The sequence below is a fragment of the Aplidium turbinatum genome, chromosome 1 (assembly GCF_918807975.1).
Source record: "Aplidium turbinatum chromosome 1, kaAplTurb1.1, whole genome shotgun sequence".
NCBI classification, from domain to species: domain Eukaryota; kingdom Metazoa; phylum Chordata; class Ascidiacea; order Aplousobranchia; family Polyclinidae; genus Aplidium; species Aplidium turbinatum.
The window spans coordinates 28,427,406-28,441,956 of record NC_137472.1 but is presented as its reverse complement, the minus strand read 5'-3'; positions in this window follow the sequence as shown (position 1 = coordinate 28,441,956).

The window sequence follows — 14,551 nt, the reverse complement described above, 5'->3', positions numbered from 1 at the left end:
CGTTTGCGCTCCAGTAGGCCTATGACTCAAAACCGATTGAAAAGCCTAACTAGACATGTTGTGCATCAATTCAGACGTCGCAAAATTTTATCATTTGATGCTGTGATCCGTAACTTTGCATTGCAAAAAATCCAGAAAGGGTTGAATTAAATCAGGGATGTCCAAAGTCCGGCCCGCGGGCCAACTCCGGCCCACGAGAAGTTTTTGTATGGCCCGCGCCTGTTGTTGTACAATGTGTTATTTTTGGCCTGCAGACACTCAAAAATCATATAAATTCAACTTGCAGTTTTCAGAAAAATTATTGTGGCTGTTGGCCAGCGAACTCTTATTATCAAATCTGGCTGGCGTGGGAAAAGTTTGGACAGTCCTGAATTAAATGCTTGGTTGAACTATTTTCGTTGCCTGTAGGCCTATTGTGTGTTTACAAAGCTTTCTAGACAAAATAGTTTGCCTAAATGGCATTTTTGCTGCAAGTGTAATCCAGTTTGACGATTTTTACATTGAACTAAGTTCTTTTCATGCTGAGGAAAGTAGGCTAATTTCAGCTTAACACGAACATGCAACGCAAGATACAAATTAGTTGTACATTTGCTAAAAAATGTTATGGGGCCCATTTTTCGTATTGTTTCCCGACCAGTGCTGATTTCTCTCGGAGGCCCTGCCTACTGCACCGGGTGGCAAGCCGAGGGCAAACAAGAAGGCGATCCGCTGTATAGGCGTAGCCAGGGAAGGCGAAAGAGGCCATGCCCTTCCCCAAATTTTCAAAGTTTGGATTCTAAAATTGAGCGCTTTGTTGAAAATATAATAAAGTTTGTAGAAATTTATATCGTTTTCCAAGACATCTGGCTATTAACACCCCCAAGGACTTGTTTTAGAGTTTAGACACACAGAAAGACACCAATAAATTTTGCGAATCGTAAATCGCGCAAAATTTACGCGATTTACGTTTCTTTGAACTAATTTGTGGAAGCAATTTCAGAATGGCTTACTCTGTTGGGTTTTTGTGTAGTTATTGAGTTTTTGTGTAGCTGAGTTTTAGTGTTCTCTAATTTTAGCCGCAGTTTTTGCCCGTTCGTGTGTAAGAGCTATCTTTAATAAGTTAATAGCTGTTTATCTGCTAATAAATTTCATACAAATATTACCCTAAAAGTGTTTTCAGAAAGCGCTATAATCCATTATTTGAGTGTAATTTTTCAAAAAATTTCCGGGGGAGCATGCCCCCGGCCCCCCTAGAATACGCAGGCCTTCGGCACGCTCTAACCTCCCTACCACTTTTATTGCTTCAACCCACCAGGATACGCCACTGCACATCAAGTGGCGATGGCTTTAAATCAAACACTTTGTTGTTCTCTTCAAATCATCAAATATTTGGCCCCCCAAACATTTTTTTGGCTGCGCCACTGGTCCGCTGTTCGGGGCTCGGTGCCACAGATACATGCAACTGGGCCCGTGTCGTAGCCAGGGGTGCATTCCTAAAATTTTTTTTGGGGGGGCTCTAACACTTAGCTGTGTTGTTATAGACAAAGTATGTATAAGTAATCGGTGTAGGTTAGCCAACAATGTTTACCTTTTTTAAAAGGAAACACTGTTCAGTATGTTTTTACTTCTGAACATCATGTCGAAAAACAACCCATGCTAAAACATAGCTTGAAGTACAGAAAAAGGTAGAAGCAACAAAACGTGAAAGCGTGGTTGAATCCGATATAAAATTATAAGTTTGAAATTTGGCTTGGTTGCTACACTACAATCTCCTTTGCTTTTTTTTTACTGCGTAGGCCTACACTTGAAACTCGATTTGCATGAGCTAATTCCAATCTCTTAACTCAATTGTAAACTTATTTGTATGAGCCAATCCTAAGCACACTTGCAAAAACATTGACTGCAATAGGAAAGTAAGGAAATGCAATTCTTGAAATGAGCGCTTGTGGTTGCAGATTTGCTATATAAGAAGCAATAAGCTGCCAATGTGACAGTTACACTAAAATCTCATTTAGTTATTAACGAACAGTTTAAAAAACTCCAATTACAGCAAAAGCATATTCCAAGTTGGTGCAAACGAGATTACACAAAACAAACAGCCTGTCTGCCAGGTCTTTGGTTTTATGGGCTAAGTTTAAAGCACCACGACAGTCCTTGATTTTAGCCAGCAAACAGTTTTTGCGGAGATCTGAGTTCATTCAATGTGGGCAGCTTAGAATGCTTAACTTGAACATCCACAGCCGACCGATGAGTCTGCAACCACTTCTGAGTTGCCGCAGTGCCATTCCATAAATGAGGAGTCCATTGATGCTGATGAACAACAATGCTGAAACAAGTGATATGGTCAGCCGTGATCGTAGCTGTGTGATGACCAAGTTCATTTGTGAAAATCCACGTTCGGCTTCAGCAGAACTTATAGCAATCATGTTTAGTAGGCTACTACGTTCTTGAGCAACTTTATCGTATCTGGTATATGACAAGGATTGTCAACATACAATCGAAAATTGGAAATAGGAGTGATGACATGAAATCTCTCCTCCATTTTTCGTAATCTCTGCTCCCCTTCTTGCCATGGAACTCCGACTGCAGCAGGCCATAGCTCTGGTACAATAATTTCCAAGCTCTTCACAGAATTTTCAATGTTGGTGTCCACCATCCTGCTTCCAATGTTCTCAACCAAAGCTTGAATAAACTGTTTACGATCAAAAGAAGGGTAGGCTAGTCTCTACGTCGAGCTTTGAACTGGTCCAATGTTGTGCCTTTAAAGGAGTAGTTTTTTGTACTTCCGGGACTCAAGTTAACAACTTCATCAAACGAATACTTTCCTTCTTGAATAGCTTTTTTTATTTGAAGTAGAGAATTAACAGTCCATTTGACATGACGATTAGCTACTACGAAGTTGATATCCCAGTCTGGAGAGTTTCTGACAAAAGTGATAATTGGCGATTGCTATCAACTTATGTTCGTGTTTTTTTTGCAGTTCTGTTGTGAGAAAGCTGTTAAAGAGTTACTTGTTCAGTCGAGAAGTTGTTGTTCAGCCAGAAAAGCTGAAAAATGGAAGCTTGAACGAGCCCCCCCTGAGCCCCCCCTACATCAAGCCTTTTCGTTTTTCGGGGGGCTGAGCCCCCCCGAGCCCCCCCAGAAATGCAACCCTGGTCGTAGCCCCACTCCACCATTAATTTTTAGCGAAAAATGTCACTTGATAAGGGCCCCCACTTTCATCTCAGCCCAGGGCCCTATAAACCCTTAATCCGGCCCTGCTTTTAACGAAACACAGCTTGAAATAACTAGGCCTACATATTCTTACACCAAGTGCTGGTAGCCCTGCGAAATAACAATATCGTTTACTAACTAATATGATGTAACGTAGCCTAACAATTACAATACGAAATCGAACGAAAACTAAAGTAAAGAATCCTACATCAAAACGGAATAGAGTATTTTAAAAACTTCTGTTTCAAACAATGCTACTGCTAACTTGTTTAACAAATTTTATTCACCCTAATTGTAAGATTACCTGAGCACTAAGGACGTGATTGAATGCTTTTTCCGTTATTGCTGATAAGTAGCAACAAAGATTCTCAAATACGTGCCCAGCTTCCCTGCTCAGGTCAGATGTTTTAAGTTCCTGTTTACTTTTACACATATGTTTTGTTTAGCCTTAAAGTAACCTATCACAGTGACAATAACGCAGCAGCAGCAAGGACTACGTTTTTGTTCGATAGTGACGACTGAAAAGCAGTCTGTACGATCGAACTAAATGTTTTTCTGCTTTAGTAGCAGTGGTAGTAGGCTACTGTAGACTTAGTTTTTCTTTTTTCTGAAGGTATATTAACTATTGGTTTCAAATACACTCCTGCTAGTCAGATAATGCGTCAAATTATCTCTGGAGTAATAACATTTAAAGAAAAGAAAGACAAAATTCAAGGCTAAATGTTTGGTAAGCAAGCTGGAATGAGCTTACGGAATTGCACACTGCACAGCGCAGACAGTTACTGTTAGTTAGGCCTGGAATCGCGCAAGCTGGTGTTTGTCAGGCACTATTTGCCAAGACTACGCAGACACGATTGTGATGTCACTGCCACACGATCATCACACGGTGTGCTATTACCATTATTAATTTAGCGCTCGGAAGTTTGTTTGTCCAATCTGAATCACTCAATTAAACGCGTTTTTTGCATTGTTACCACGTCTGGTGACGTTTCGTTTAAGTATGAGAAGTAAAAGTCAGGCCATACCTTCAAGCATAATGTCCCCAGTAGCAAGTGACACTGTTGACAGTGACAAGTAGCGTTAGGTTTGTAGATAGTGCGTTTGTAGCTTTTTAGAAGGATACAACAAAAATAGTATTGATGTTAAATGAATTTGAGCGATCTTGTAGGACTGTGGCCGAAAGATTATCTTACGTTGTCGGGCGCAAATTTGAGTGTTGATACTTCTTTGTTCTTCGGCATCGGATGTTTTGAGGGATGCAAGAGCATTAAAAGTTTCAAAGGCAATGTAATTTCTCGGAATTATCTGGCTTTCTTGATTCTTTGTTGTGAGGTGATAGCAATTTAGCAACAGTAGTGAGGTGAGAAGATAATTGACTTTTAGACCAGTGGTTCTTAACCTTTTTTCTATCAAGCCCCCTTCAACAATAGTCATTTGCCTCGCGCCCCCCTAGATTTTAAATAAGTATCATACCAAAAAAATTGCATTTTTGTCTCTTTATTGTACACATCAGTGAGATACTTGACACTGCTTCTTAGCGATTTTTAATGCGAGGTTTAACTCCAGAGAGTGAACAACGTAAGTCTCCTCCAACTCTCAGCCTGTTCCTGTACTTGGTCTTGATAACAACGAGAGCTGAAAATGCAGCTTCACAAAAGATACGTGGATCCAAACATTGTTAGAATTCGAAGAGCCCGAGTTGCGATAAGAGGGTAAACAGGAAAGTAATTGGCCCAGAACGTCTCAAGTTCCAGTTCTTTCGAAATCTTCTTTAGCTGTGGAGTTGAACTTCTCAAGAAACTCCTCTTGTCCTTCTTCGAAAATATCAACTAAGCTTACTTCGCATTGAAACGGGTTTCTGATGAACTTTCAGATTTCACGCTTCTCATCCAGACCTGGAAAGTATTTGATGAACTCCGCTTTCAATTCATTAAGGTGGGCAGTGCTGGATTAAGGGGGGGGGGGGGCGGACTGGGCTGAAGCCCAGGGCCCCCACTTTTGGGGGCCCCCACCTCAAAGAAAAAAATCTACTAATTTTTTTAGTTGCACAGCTGGAGATTACTGCTTTAATTCGTATCTCAAACAAGAAAGGGCGGCTCACCCATATGTGCTGCGGTGCTGCAGCACCCCTGCCCAGCCCCAGTTATTCAATTTTTCTTCGTTTTTTTTAACAAAAAACATATTTATTTGATACTTTCATATCCGAAAATGGTACGGATTACGGGTCAAAGTTATGATAATGCTGCCAATATGAGTGGCAAGTATAACGGTCTTCAAGCTCTTCTGCGCGAGAAATGTAGTGTAGCTCATTATGTCCCTTGCACAGCACATTCACTTAATTTAATCGGTAGCCTAATTGTCCTGTAGAAACATGCCGTTCTGCCGCTGAGCTTTTTGAATTGTTACAAAGCCTTTATTCATGGCTCTTCTCGTCTACTCATCGTTGGCAAGTCCATCGAAAATTCCTAGATGGTTTGCTTGTTTTGAAGACATTAGGGCCTATCTGATACAAGATGGTCAGTTAGATATGATGCAGTTCTTCTTCTTCTATCGAGTCTTATAAAGTTCGTTGATACACCACAGATTGACACATTCTTCCGCAACGGAGTTATACACTGACAGGTCCCACCTACTGCACCGGGTGGCAAGCCGAGGGCAAACAAGAAGGTGATCCACTGCATAGGCGTAGCCAGGGGAGGGGCATGCCCCCCCCCAAATTTTCCAAGTTTGGATTCCGATATTGAGCCCTTTGTTGAAAATATAATAAAGTTTGTAGAAATTTATATCGTTTTCCAAGACATCTGGCTATTAACACCCTCAAGGACTTGTTTTAGACACACAGAAAGACACCAATAAATTTTGCGAATCGTAAATCGCGCAAAATTTACGCGATTTACGTTTCTTTGAATTAATTTGTGGAAGCAATTTCAGAATGGCTTACTCTGTTGGGTTCTTGTGTAGTTATTGAGTTTTTGTGCAGCTGAGTTTTAGTGTTCTCTAATTTTAGCCGCAGTTTTTGCCCGTTCGTGTGTAAGAGCTATCTTTAATAAGTTAATAGCTGTTTATCTGCTAATAAATTTCATACAAATATTACCCTAAAAGTGTTTTCAGAAAGCGCTATAATCCATTATTTGAGTGTAATTTTTCAAAAATTTTCCGGGGGAGCATGCCCCCGGACCACCCTAGAATACGCGTGCCTTCGGCACGCTCTAACCCCCCTACCACTTTTATTGCTTCAACCCACCAGGATACGCCACTGCACATCAAGTGGCGATGGCTTTAAATCAGTGGTTCTTAACCTTTTAGCAGTGGGGACCGGCAAAATTTTTAAAAAATGTTTGCGGACCGGCAACCAAAGATCGTAGTGAATAGAATGAATATTTGTAACGTTTTGTTAACCAAAGTTGTCGTTGCGCACCATAATGCAAGGTTTTAGCATATGATTTGTATTCAGGACGAAAATTAGAATAAAACGGCAATCAAATCAACTCAAACAGAAAAATGTCAATCCATTTCCATACAAAATCAATGACAGTGGGAAATTTGCTACTGTTACGCTGCCAGTAGCCTATGTGAGGAAAACGAGATATCAAAAAAGTTTCTAAAACACGTAGCCATGGACTATTTAGAAGTCCATGACGTAGCTCTGTTTCGGCATCCAGGCGATTTCTTTGCTTTGTAAAAGCCAGACATGAAAAAGAACTGTCGTTTCTAAATAGCTCGTTGAAACAATCACCATCAAATCGATTGTTTTGAAAGTTAGGCACGAATTCGTTTGCAAGAGATAACCAGAAGTGTGACGATGATGTTTTTCGAATCTGGACTGCAAAGTAGAAGCATAACATATTGTAATTCAATCAGACTTTCTTTTTCATGAAGATTAAGGTCGCATGTGTTGACATCATCGATGCATGGATTGTTTATCCAAAAGTTCTTGTCGAGGATCTTCATGTTACGCGAAATGAATCGTTAAAATTGTTAGCCAACTCTTTCAATTGTTGACTCACAACGCTCAGCACCTTTTTTTACTTTTTTCACCACTCCATTTCACCAGCATTTTCCACAGCAAATCAGCTTGTCTTCATTCCATTTTTTGAAAAACAAGATTTTTGCTTTCTCCAACTCCGGTTCTGGCAAATTTCCATTGCAGGCCTGACTTTATCCCGAAACTTCAAACTTATCTAATTCCAAATTTTCGTCTCCAACGACTTTGAAATTTTTCAAAATCAAGGACAAAGTTCCCCATTTGTTTATGTATTTCTGTGTTTCAAAACTTTTTGAAAACTAGCCTACTGTATTACCGTATGCAATTTGTCACAAAAACATTATCAACGGCATAGAATTAGGTCATCAAAAAGTTCACCTTTATTATCAAACAATTTTACGTGGAGATATGTCAGTTTTACAGCTGTGCATGTTTCACAGTGCGATCACAATTTTACAATATGCTAATGACTCTACATTAAAATAAGCTTTGCAGAAAGTAAGATCTTTTGCGGACCGGCAAAAAAATTACACGGACCGGCGCCGGTCCGAGGACCGGCGGTTAAGAACCACTGCTTTAAATCAAACACTTTGTTGTTCTCTTTAATTCATCAAATATTTGGCCCCCCAAAAATTTTTTTCTGGCTGCGCCACTGGTCCGCTGTTTGGGGCTCGGTGCCACAGATACATGCAACTGGGCCCCGTGTCGTAGCCCCACTCCACCATTAATTTTTAGCGAAAAATGTCACTTGATAAGGGCCCCCACTTTCAGCTCAACCCAGGGCCCCATAAACCCTTAATCCGGCTCTGAAGGTGGGTTTCTATTTGTTTCTTCAAATCAGACTTAAAGTTACCATCTTTGAGAGCAGAATCCAAGTTACTGAAGCTCGCTGAATTTCCTTGTTCAATTCGACTCTTCCAGAGGTCGAGTTTGGCTATAAAAGTTCGAATGATCTCATGATGCTTAATGATGTTGATGTTTTTCCCTTGAAGTTTAAGCATTAAGTATTAAGTAAATAAAGCTGTGAAAAAGCAATTTGAACAAAAAAGTAAAAATGAAGCATCGTCGAAAATTAGGCTATATAAATCTGAAGGAGTTCAGCGCAAAATAGTTTTGTGAAGTTCTGGTCTAACTAATAAAGCAAGCATTACTGAATACAATATAAAATAAGACAAAATATGACAAACAGCATAGGTCCTAGGACATTAAAATAATTAAAAAAAAATTAAAATTGTTGTAGAACTCGCGCCCCCCCTGAGAGATGCTTCATGCTCCCCTGGGGGGGGGGGCGCCTCCCCGGTTAAGAACCACTGTTTTAGACAATAATTAAGACAATAATTAAGATTGTTACAGCGCAAGATTCAGATGAAAAGAGAAGTACGTCTGGTGAAAAACTGCGCATTGTACTGGCAACTACTGTAGATAACATTTTGTTCCGTGTTTGTGTTCTTGCGTTTTGTGGTGCGAACTTATTTAATGTACTATTTCCCCATGCGTTCATTCTTATTGTTAATCATTCTTCAACGGCGTGCTTTACCTTTCAGCTCTTTTTTGTGTTCTAGTGAGCGACTTGTTTTCGTTGTAAAGTCGTGCTTCGTTTAGTTTAGTCGGCATGGCGCAATTTAAGTTGGTTAAAGCTTCAGGAATAATAGTCGTCTGAATTGAGTGGCGCATGAAGGCGCAATCACAATATAAATCGCTTAGCCCGCTTCACGTCTAGTAATTGAGTAGACCTACAGAGACCGCACTGTTGAAACCGACGTCCCGAGGGCCGAGACACAATGACGGCTGCAGCCATTGGATTGTGTTGCTATCAACTCTGTGAGATTAGCACAGGGGTCGGCAACCTTTCGTATGCAGTGTGCCAGTTTATAAGTAACGTCAAAATATCAACAACTCACGTGCCAAACATTTTTGTATATTTGGTTTTGCACTTGCAACTATCTGATGTGAAAATTAAACAGTAAGGTTGACTCTGTTAACAGACAAGAGAAAATGTGTTTTATTAATTTTATTGGATAACGTCGAATGCAGTCATAAAAATCACTTTTTATTGGGATCTTTGTCCTTGCTTTTTCATGCTTGGCTCTGTAGTATTAGGATTATATTTGAACCCTTTAAGTAGAACACATGCTTCCAAATGATCTTCTGTAAGTCGGCTGCGATGTGGACTGAAAATAAAATTCATGTGTGAAAATACTTGTTCACACATAAGTAAATCCAAATGCAGATAGCAAAGCTATTTACATCTTCTTGAGACAGCTAAATTTATCCGGCAAAGATTCCCAGCACGTCAAAATGCTTGTTTGTTTGTTTTCATCGTTCCCAGCGATTTTCGCAATTCGACGAACTTCGATGTCCACAATAAGGATGATTTGAAATGGTTCGGTTGCATCTGGAAGTCTTCGTTGTCCATCCATTCAATTGCAGATAAGTTTAAGTCTTAGCTGCTCTCGGGCTTGATGAGAAAAGAAAATAATGAACCAAAGTGTTGAAAATCTTGAAATCTATTGCAAAATTGAGACGTTAGATTTCTCATGTACCGTACATATTAATTTCAAGTAACGAAGGAGAGTCGGTAGCGAGGAGGTCGATGCGAATTCGTGAACCTGTTTAGTTTTGTTAGTATTCTGCTTTTATAATTACAAAGAAACAACACATAAGATATTTGCTGCAAATATTGTCGGCTGGCTACGTGTTTAGAAGAGAAATTTTATGAGCGTTTTTCTGGTTGAATGCAAAGTTTGCACACTTCTGGTACCACCTTCGCCATTGCAAGTGGTCGTAATTCAAACACTATTGCAAAGTAATGTCACTTTGTATTAATACTCCCGTAAGACCGAAGCATATGATAGGAAAGTGCATACCGTACCACAGTCTACAGCACATTCGCTTTATGTGGACAGACTGTTCGTCTGTGGAAGTCATTGTTGATATCGTAATCTTACACTGCTTGGTTGGCCATGAGCTATGTCATGCTTCACTGAATGTCGGCTCACGCGCAAAGGTTAATGCCGGTCCATGATATGTTTTAAAATGAGGCAGAAAAGTAGCATTTTTATTAGAAACAGAAAGTAGGCATAAAATAGCAGTTTATATTTTGATGCTGTGCCTGATGTAGCGTTGGCCTACTATGTTGTAATATACAATAATGCCTAGTGAAAATGATAATATCGCAAGAAGTTTCCAAATGGGCGTTGTGAGTGATGCCTTGGTGCGTCGTTTTAAAGCTTTCGTCATAACTTACGCAAAATGTTTTGTTGGGTTTAGAGATTACTACGCCATTAGGTCTACACTAGTGTTTCACAACGGGGGCGTTTTGATTTTGTAGGGAGGCGGTATGATTACTTCGGCTTAAGGGGGGCGTTTTGATTATTAGGAGGCATTCTGGTTTAACCCATCTACCACCCAGCGTAACGATTTCGTCAAAGAGCTCGTATCTTCGTGGTACCTTTGTGGAAAAGAGATTCAGCTGTGTTGTTCTGCTACATACCAAACAGCGAAACCCACTTGACATATCCATAAGAGGTGATCTTCGAATGTTTCTCACTGGCTTTACACCGGATGTGAAGAAACTGGCACTTTCTCACCAAGCCCAAGGTTCACACTGACTACCAGTAGGCATACAGGCCTACTGTTTTCATGCTCGCAAACAAATATTTGCTTTTAATCAAATATAGTTACTAGTCTCTAAAACCGTTACAGCCTGTTTCACCCTAAAAGGGAATCATCAAAATCGCCTTATTCTAATAGAAATAGAATTCTATTTGAATCAGGACCTTCTAAATTTCTTAGTTTGAAAAGGTCCTTATTCTAATAGAATTCTATTTGAATAAGGACCTTCTGATGATCCCCCTTTTAGGGTAAAACAGGCTGTAAGGGTTTTAGAGACTGCTTGTAGCTAGTCTATATTTGATGTAATTCGCTCTGCTATTGGTATTTTGCTTGGCACTGAGCACTTTTTGTAGTATTAATGGTATTTATTGTTTTATATTCGCTTTTCGTAATTAATCGTTTTTGTTGGGGGGGGTGGTAACATTTTGTTAGTTCATGAAGGGGCGTTGGGCCAAAAAAGGTTGAGAAACACTTCTAATCTACACCAATACCGAGTCGATCAGCTAGTTGCTGGTAGACTGGTGGTTAAGTTGCGCAGTCACTACGAGTTTCAGACAAACGATGTGATCGAGTGCTTTCCTGATCTAAAAATACATGGTAGGCCTAATGGGTGAGACATCCCATGATGCATTTTCCGTCGATTTACGAAGAGTTATTATAACTAGTCGACTACTTTGTTTTTTGTTCGACAACTGTACAGTGTACACTGTAGATTACGGCAATGATGAAAGAACTGGCTTGTTATAGCGCTTGCGCACCTCTTTTCATGACCTACTGGTTTAGTTGCACTCGAATGTTCCTTTTCTGTTTATTTTTGTGCAAGATTCTGTTTTGTGTTAGGCTACGTGTTACAATACCTCATGATATTTTAACTATGGACGTTCCACTGACTTAATTGCACACCAATCTGTAGCCTCGGCCTGTGGCGTAGCGTGACTCATTTAATTATGGGGGAGAGCACTTCAGAAGCACAAATATTTATTTTAACATGAAAAATGTTGTCACTGGTAATTTTCCAATTTTAACCATCATCCAATAAACGTATTGGTGATAAACCCTGGCCATTTTCTCTTTCTAATTTAACTTATTTGCAATAATGGGCCTACTGGGCTTTAAACAATTTTACAATAATAGCCTAATAAGATAGCCTACGAACAACACGAAAACGACTCATAACAGACAAAAATGAAGACATATGAGAAATTTTGCCATGGTTTTTTGATTTTTAAAACTGATTTTGAAAGATGAATGAAGACCCCTGCTACTTCGCGGCAGAAACAAATCTAGGCTTATGAAAGGTTAAAAAATGTAGGCCTAGGTTTAATTATATTCATGATCAGAACTGCTAGACAGCTAGACTGTTTAGTGAATCTATTCAAAGTTACTTTTGGATTTAAGGTATCTGTAAACTTAATTGTTTGGTTTATTGAGCAATGTGTATGCTGAGAATGCAATTCATTTCCCACAAATAACTTAATTATCGCAGGCGATGTTGGTCGGTGTTTCCTGAGTAGTCTACAAAAAGAATTTTCCTGTGAGTTAAGATAAGAATACATCAAAGATCTTGTAGTGACTTACTTGTACTGCGCCAGACAAAGTACTTCAATGATATATTCTTCTTCTGGCTTTATTTCCACTTTAAGTTGGGTCGCCGGTGCAGATTATAGTCCTCCACAATCCACATCACTCTGTCAACAGCATCTTTCTCTTTCACTCCCACTATTTCCATATCTTTTGTCACACAATTTTACCATCTTCTTGTCGGCCTATCTCGCTTTCTTTACCAACTTCCAATTGTGTCATTCTTCTTCCGACATAATCTCTGTCTCTTCTTACTACGTGACCCAACCATTTAATTAAGGCGTGTCTCTTTCAGCTTATATCTTTCAATTCTCCGATTTGCATTCGTTTTCTGATCATTTTATTTTTCACTCGGTCCTGCTTTGTCATCCACAGAGACAACGCAGGATTTTCATTTAAAACACTTGCATTTTCCCCTCCTGTGTCTTTATCAGGGCTACCGCCTGCATTAGTCTGTGCCAAAAAATGGCGAGGTTCATGAATTATTCTTTAACTTTCTGAAAAGTTGTAGTGGACAAACACAAACGTGAAAAAAAATGAAAATAATGACGTCACACGGTCGCGCTGGGCGTTTCTATGGTTACCAGTACCCACTTTCATAAAAATTGTCATATTTCGAAGACCACTGAAGATAAAAAGATGAACGTTACATCAAAAGCTGCAAAAGGGGCATGTTCATATCTGCTTTAAGAACACTTTTTATGCTAGGACTACTTAAAAAATATTTATAAGCAAAAAACTCAATTTTACTATTTTTTTGTAGTAGGGGAGATGCAGGACCTATTAGACATTTTTTCTTTTTTGCTCTCATTTATTCAGCTTATATCAAAATAAAACAAAATTTTTAGAGAATACGGCCAAGGTCAATGTTTATTGACTGTGTAGATATCTTGACAATCGAATTTATTTTTGTGAGGTTAAAGCTTATACAAACTTTTTTGAAGAGTGTATCATCAGTCCTGCCCCTGAAGGACCTATTATACACAAGCAAACATTGAAAAACAAAACATGTTTTTTCATTTTCTTTGCAAAAACAAGCACATAAAAATGTGAAATAATAATACTTAGTGTCTATAAACATTTTAATTGCCAAAGTAAGATTAATTAACGTTACATCAATAGCTCTTAACTGTGTAAGAGGCGTCGTCATGAGGGGGGTATTGAACTCTTTTCCGCCACAGCCAAAATTCACTATTTTTGTTGAAATGACTTTTGGAGCGTACATGTAACATACTGTTGCTAGAAAAGTAAGCTTTATTTTTTAAAACGTACAAAAGTTAAGGAAAAAATCCAAGTTAAGGAAAAATCCATGAACCTAGCCATTTTTTGGCACAGCTGCTGGTCTTACCATCTTTTTGTATAGTTTTCCCTTCAACTTTTCTGGCACTTTTGAGGCTTTTGTGGCATCCGATGGAGGTAGCCCTTTGCAATTCTGAGTTTTTTTTTTGCTAATTAAATTAAGGTTATATTGTTTAATATCTTTTTAGGTATTAACTTACCGATTTACTGTGTTTGCATATTTTTTAGAACCTTCTGATGATCCCCGTTTTAGGGTGAAACAGGCTGTAAAGGTTTTAGAATGTAATAATTAGGGCCATTTTTATTTTGACCTAAAAAACATTTTTTTAACTTTTTTTTTTTATCAAATTTTGACTTTATTTTGACCTAACGAAATTGCTTATTTGAAGAGGCCACAGTTTTTCCTTGAATTGGTACCAGTTACCCAAACATAATATTTGGTCGATTTCAGACCCAAACGTAATATTTTGTCGAAAAGTCAAGGTGTTTTATCGATTATTATAAATATGCTTCAAAATATGTCTATTAATTTATAAAGTTTTCCATGGTTTTGCTCCGAACTACCTGGACACTTTGCTTGTTCATCATAAACCTGCCAGAACTTTGCGTTCTCAACATCAATTTCTCTTGTCCAACCCTTCATGTAAGACACAATATGGAAATCGCACCTTCCCAGTTGTTGCTGCCAGTTGCTGGAATTGTTTGCCTATAATTTAAATGAGTTCAAAGCTCGCTTGAAAACGTTCTATTTCAATGAACATTATGACTGAAAGTACCGTATTAATTATCACCATTGCCATGTTCTGTACAGCGCCCAAGAGCATAGTTTGACTGTGGATGTGGCGCTATATAAATATTGTTATTATTATTATAAAAAGT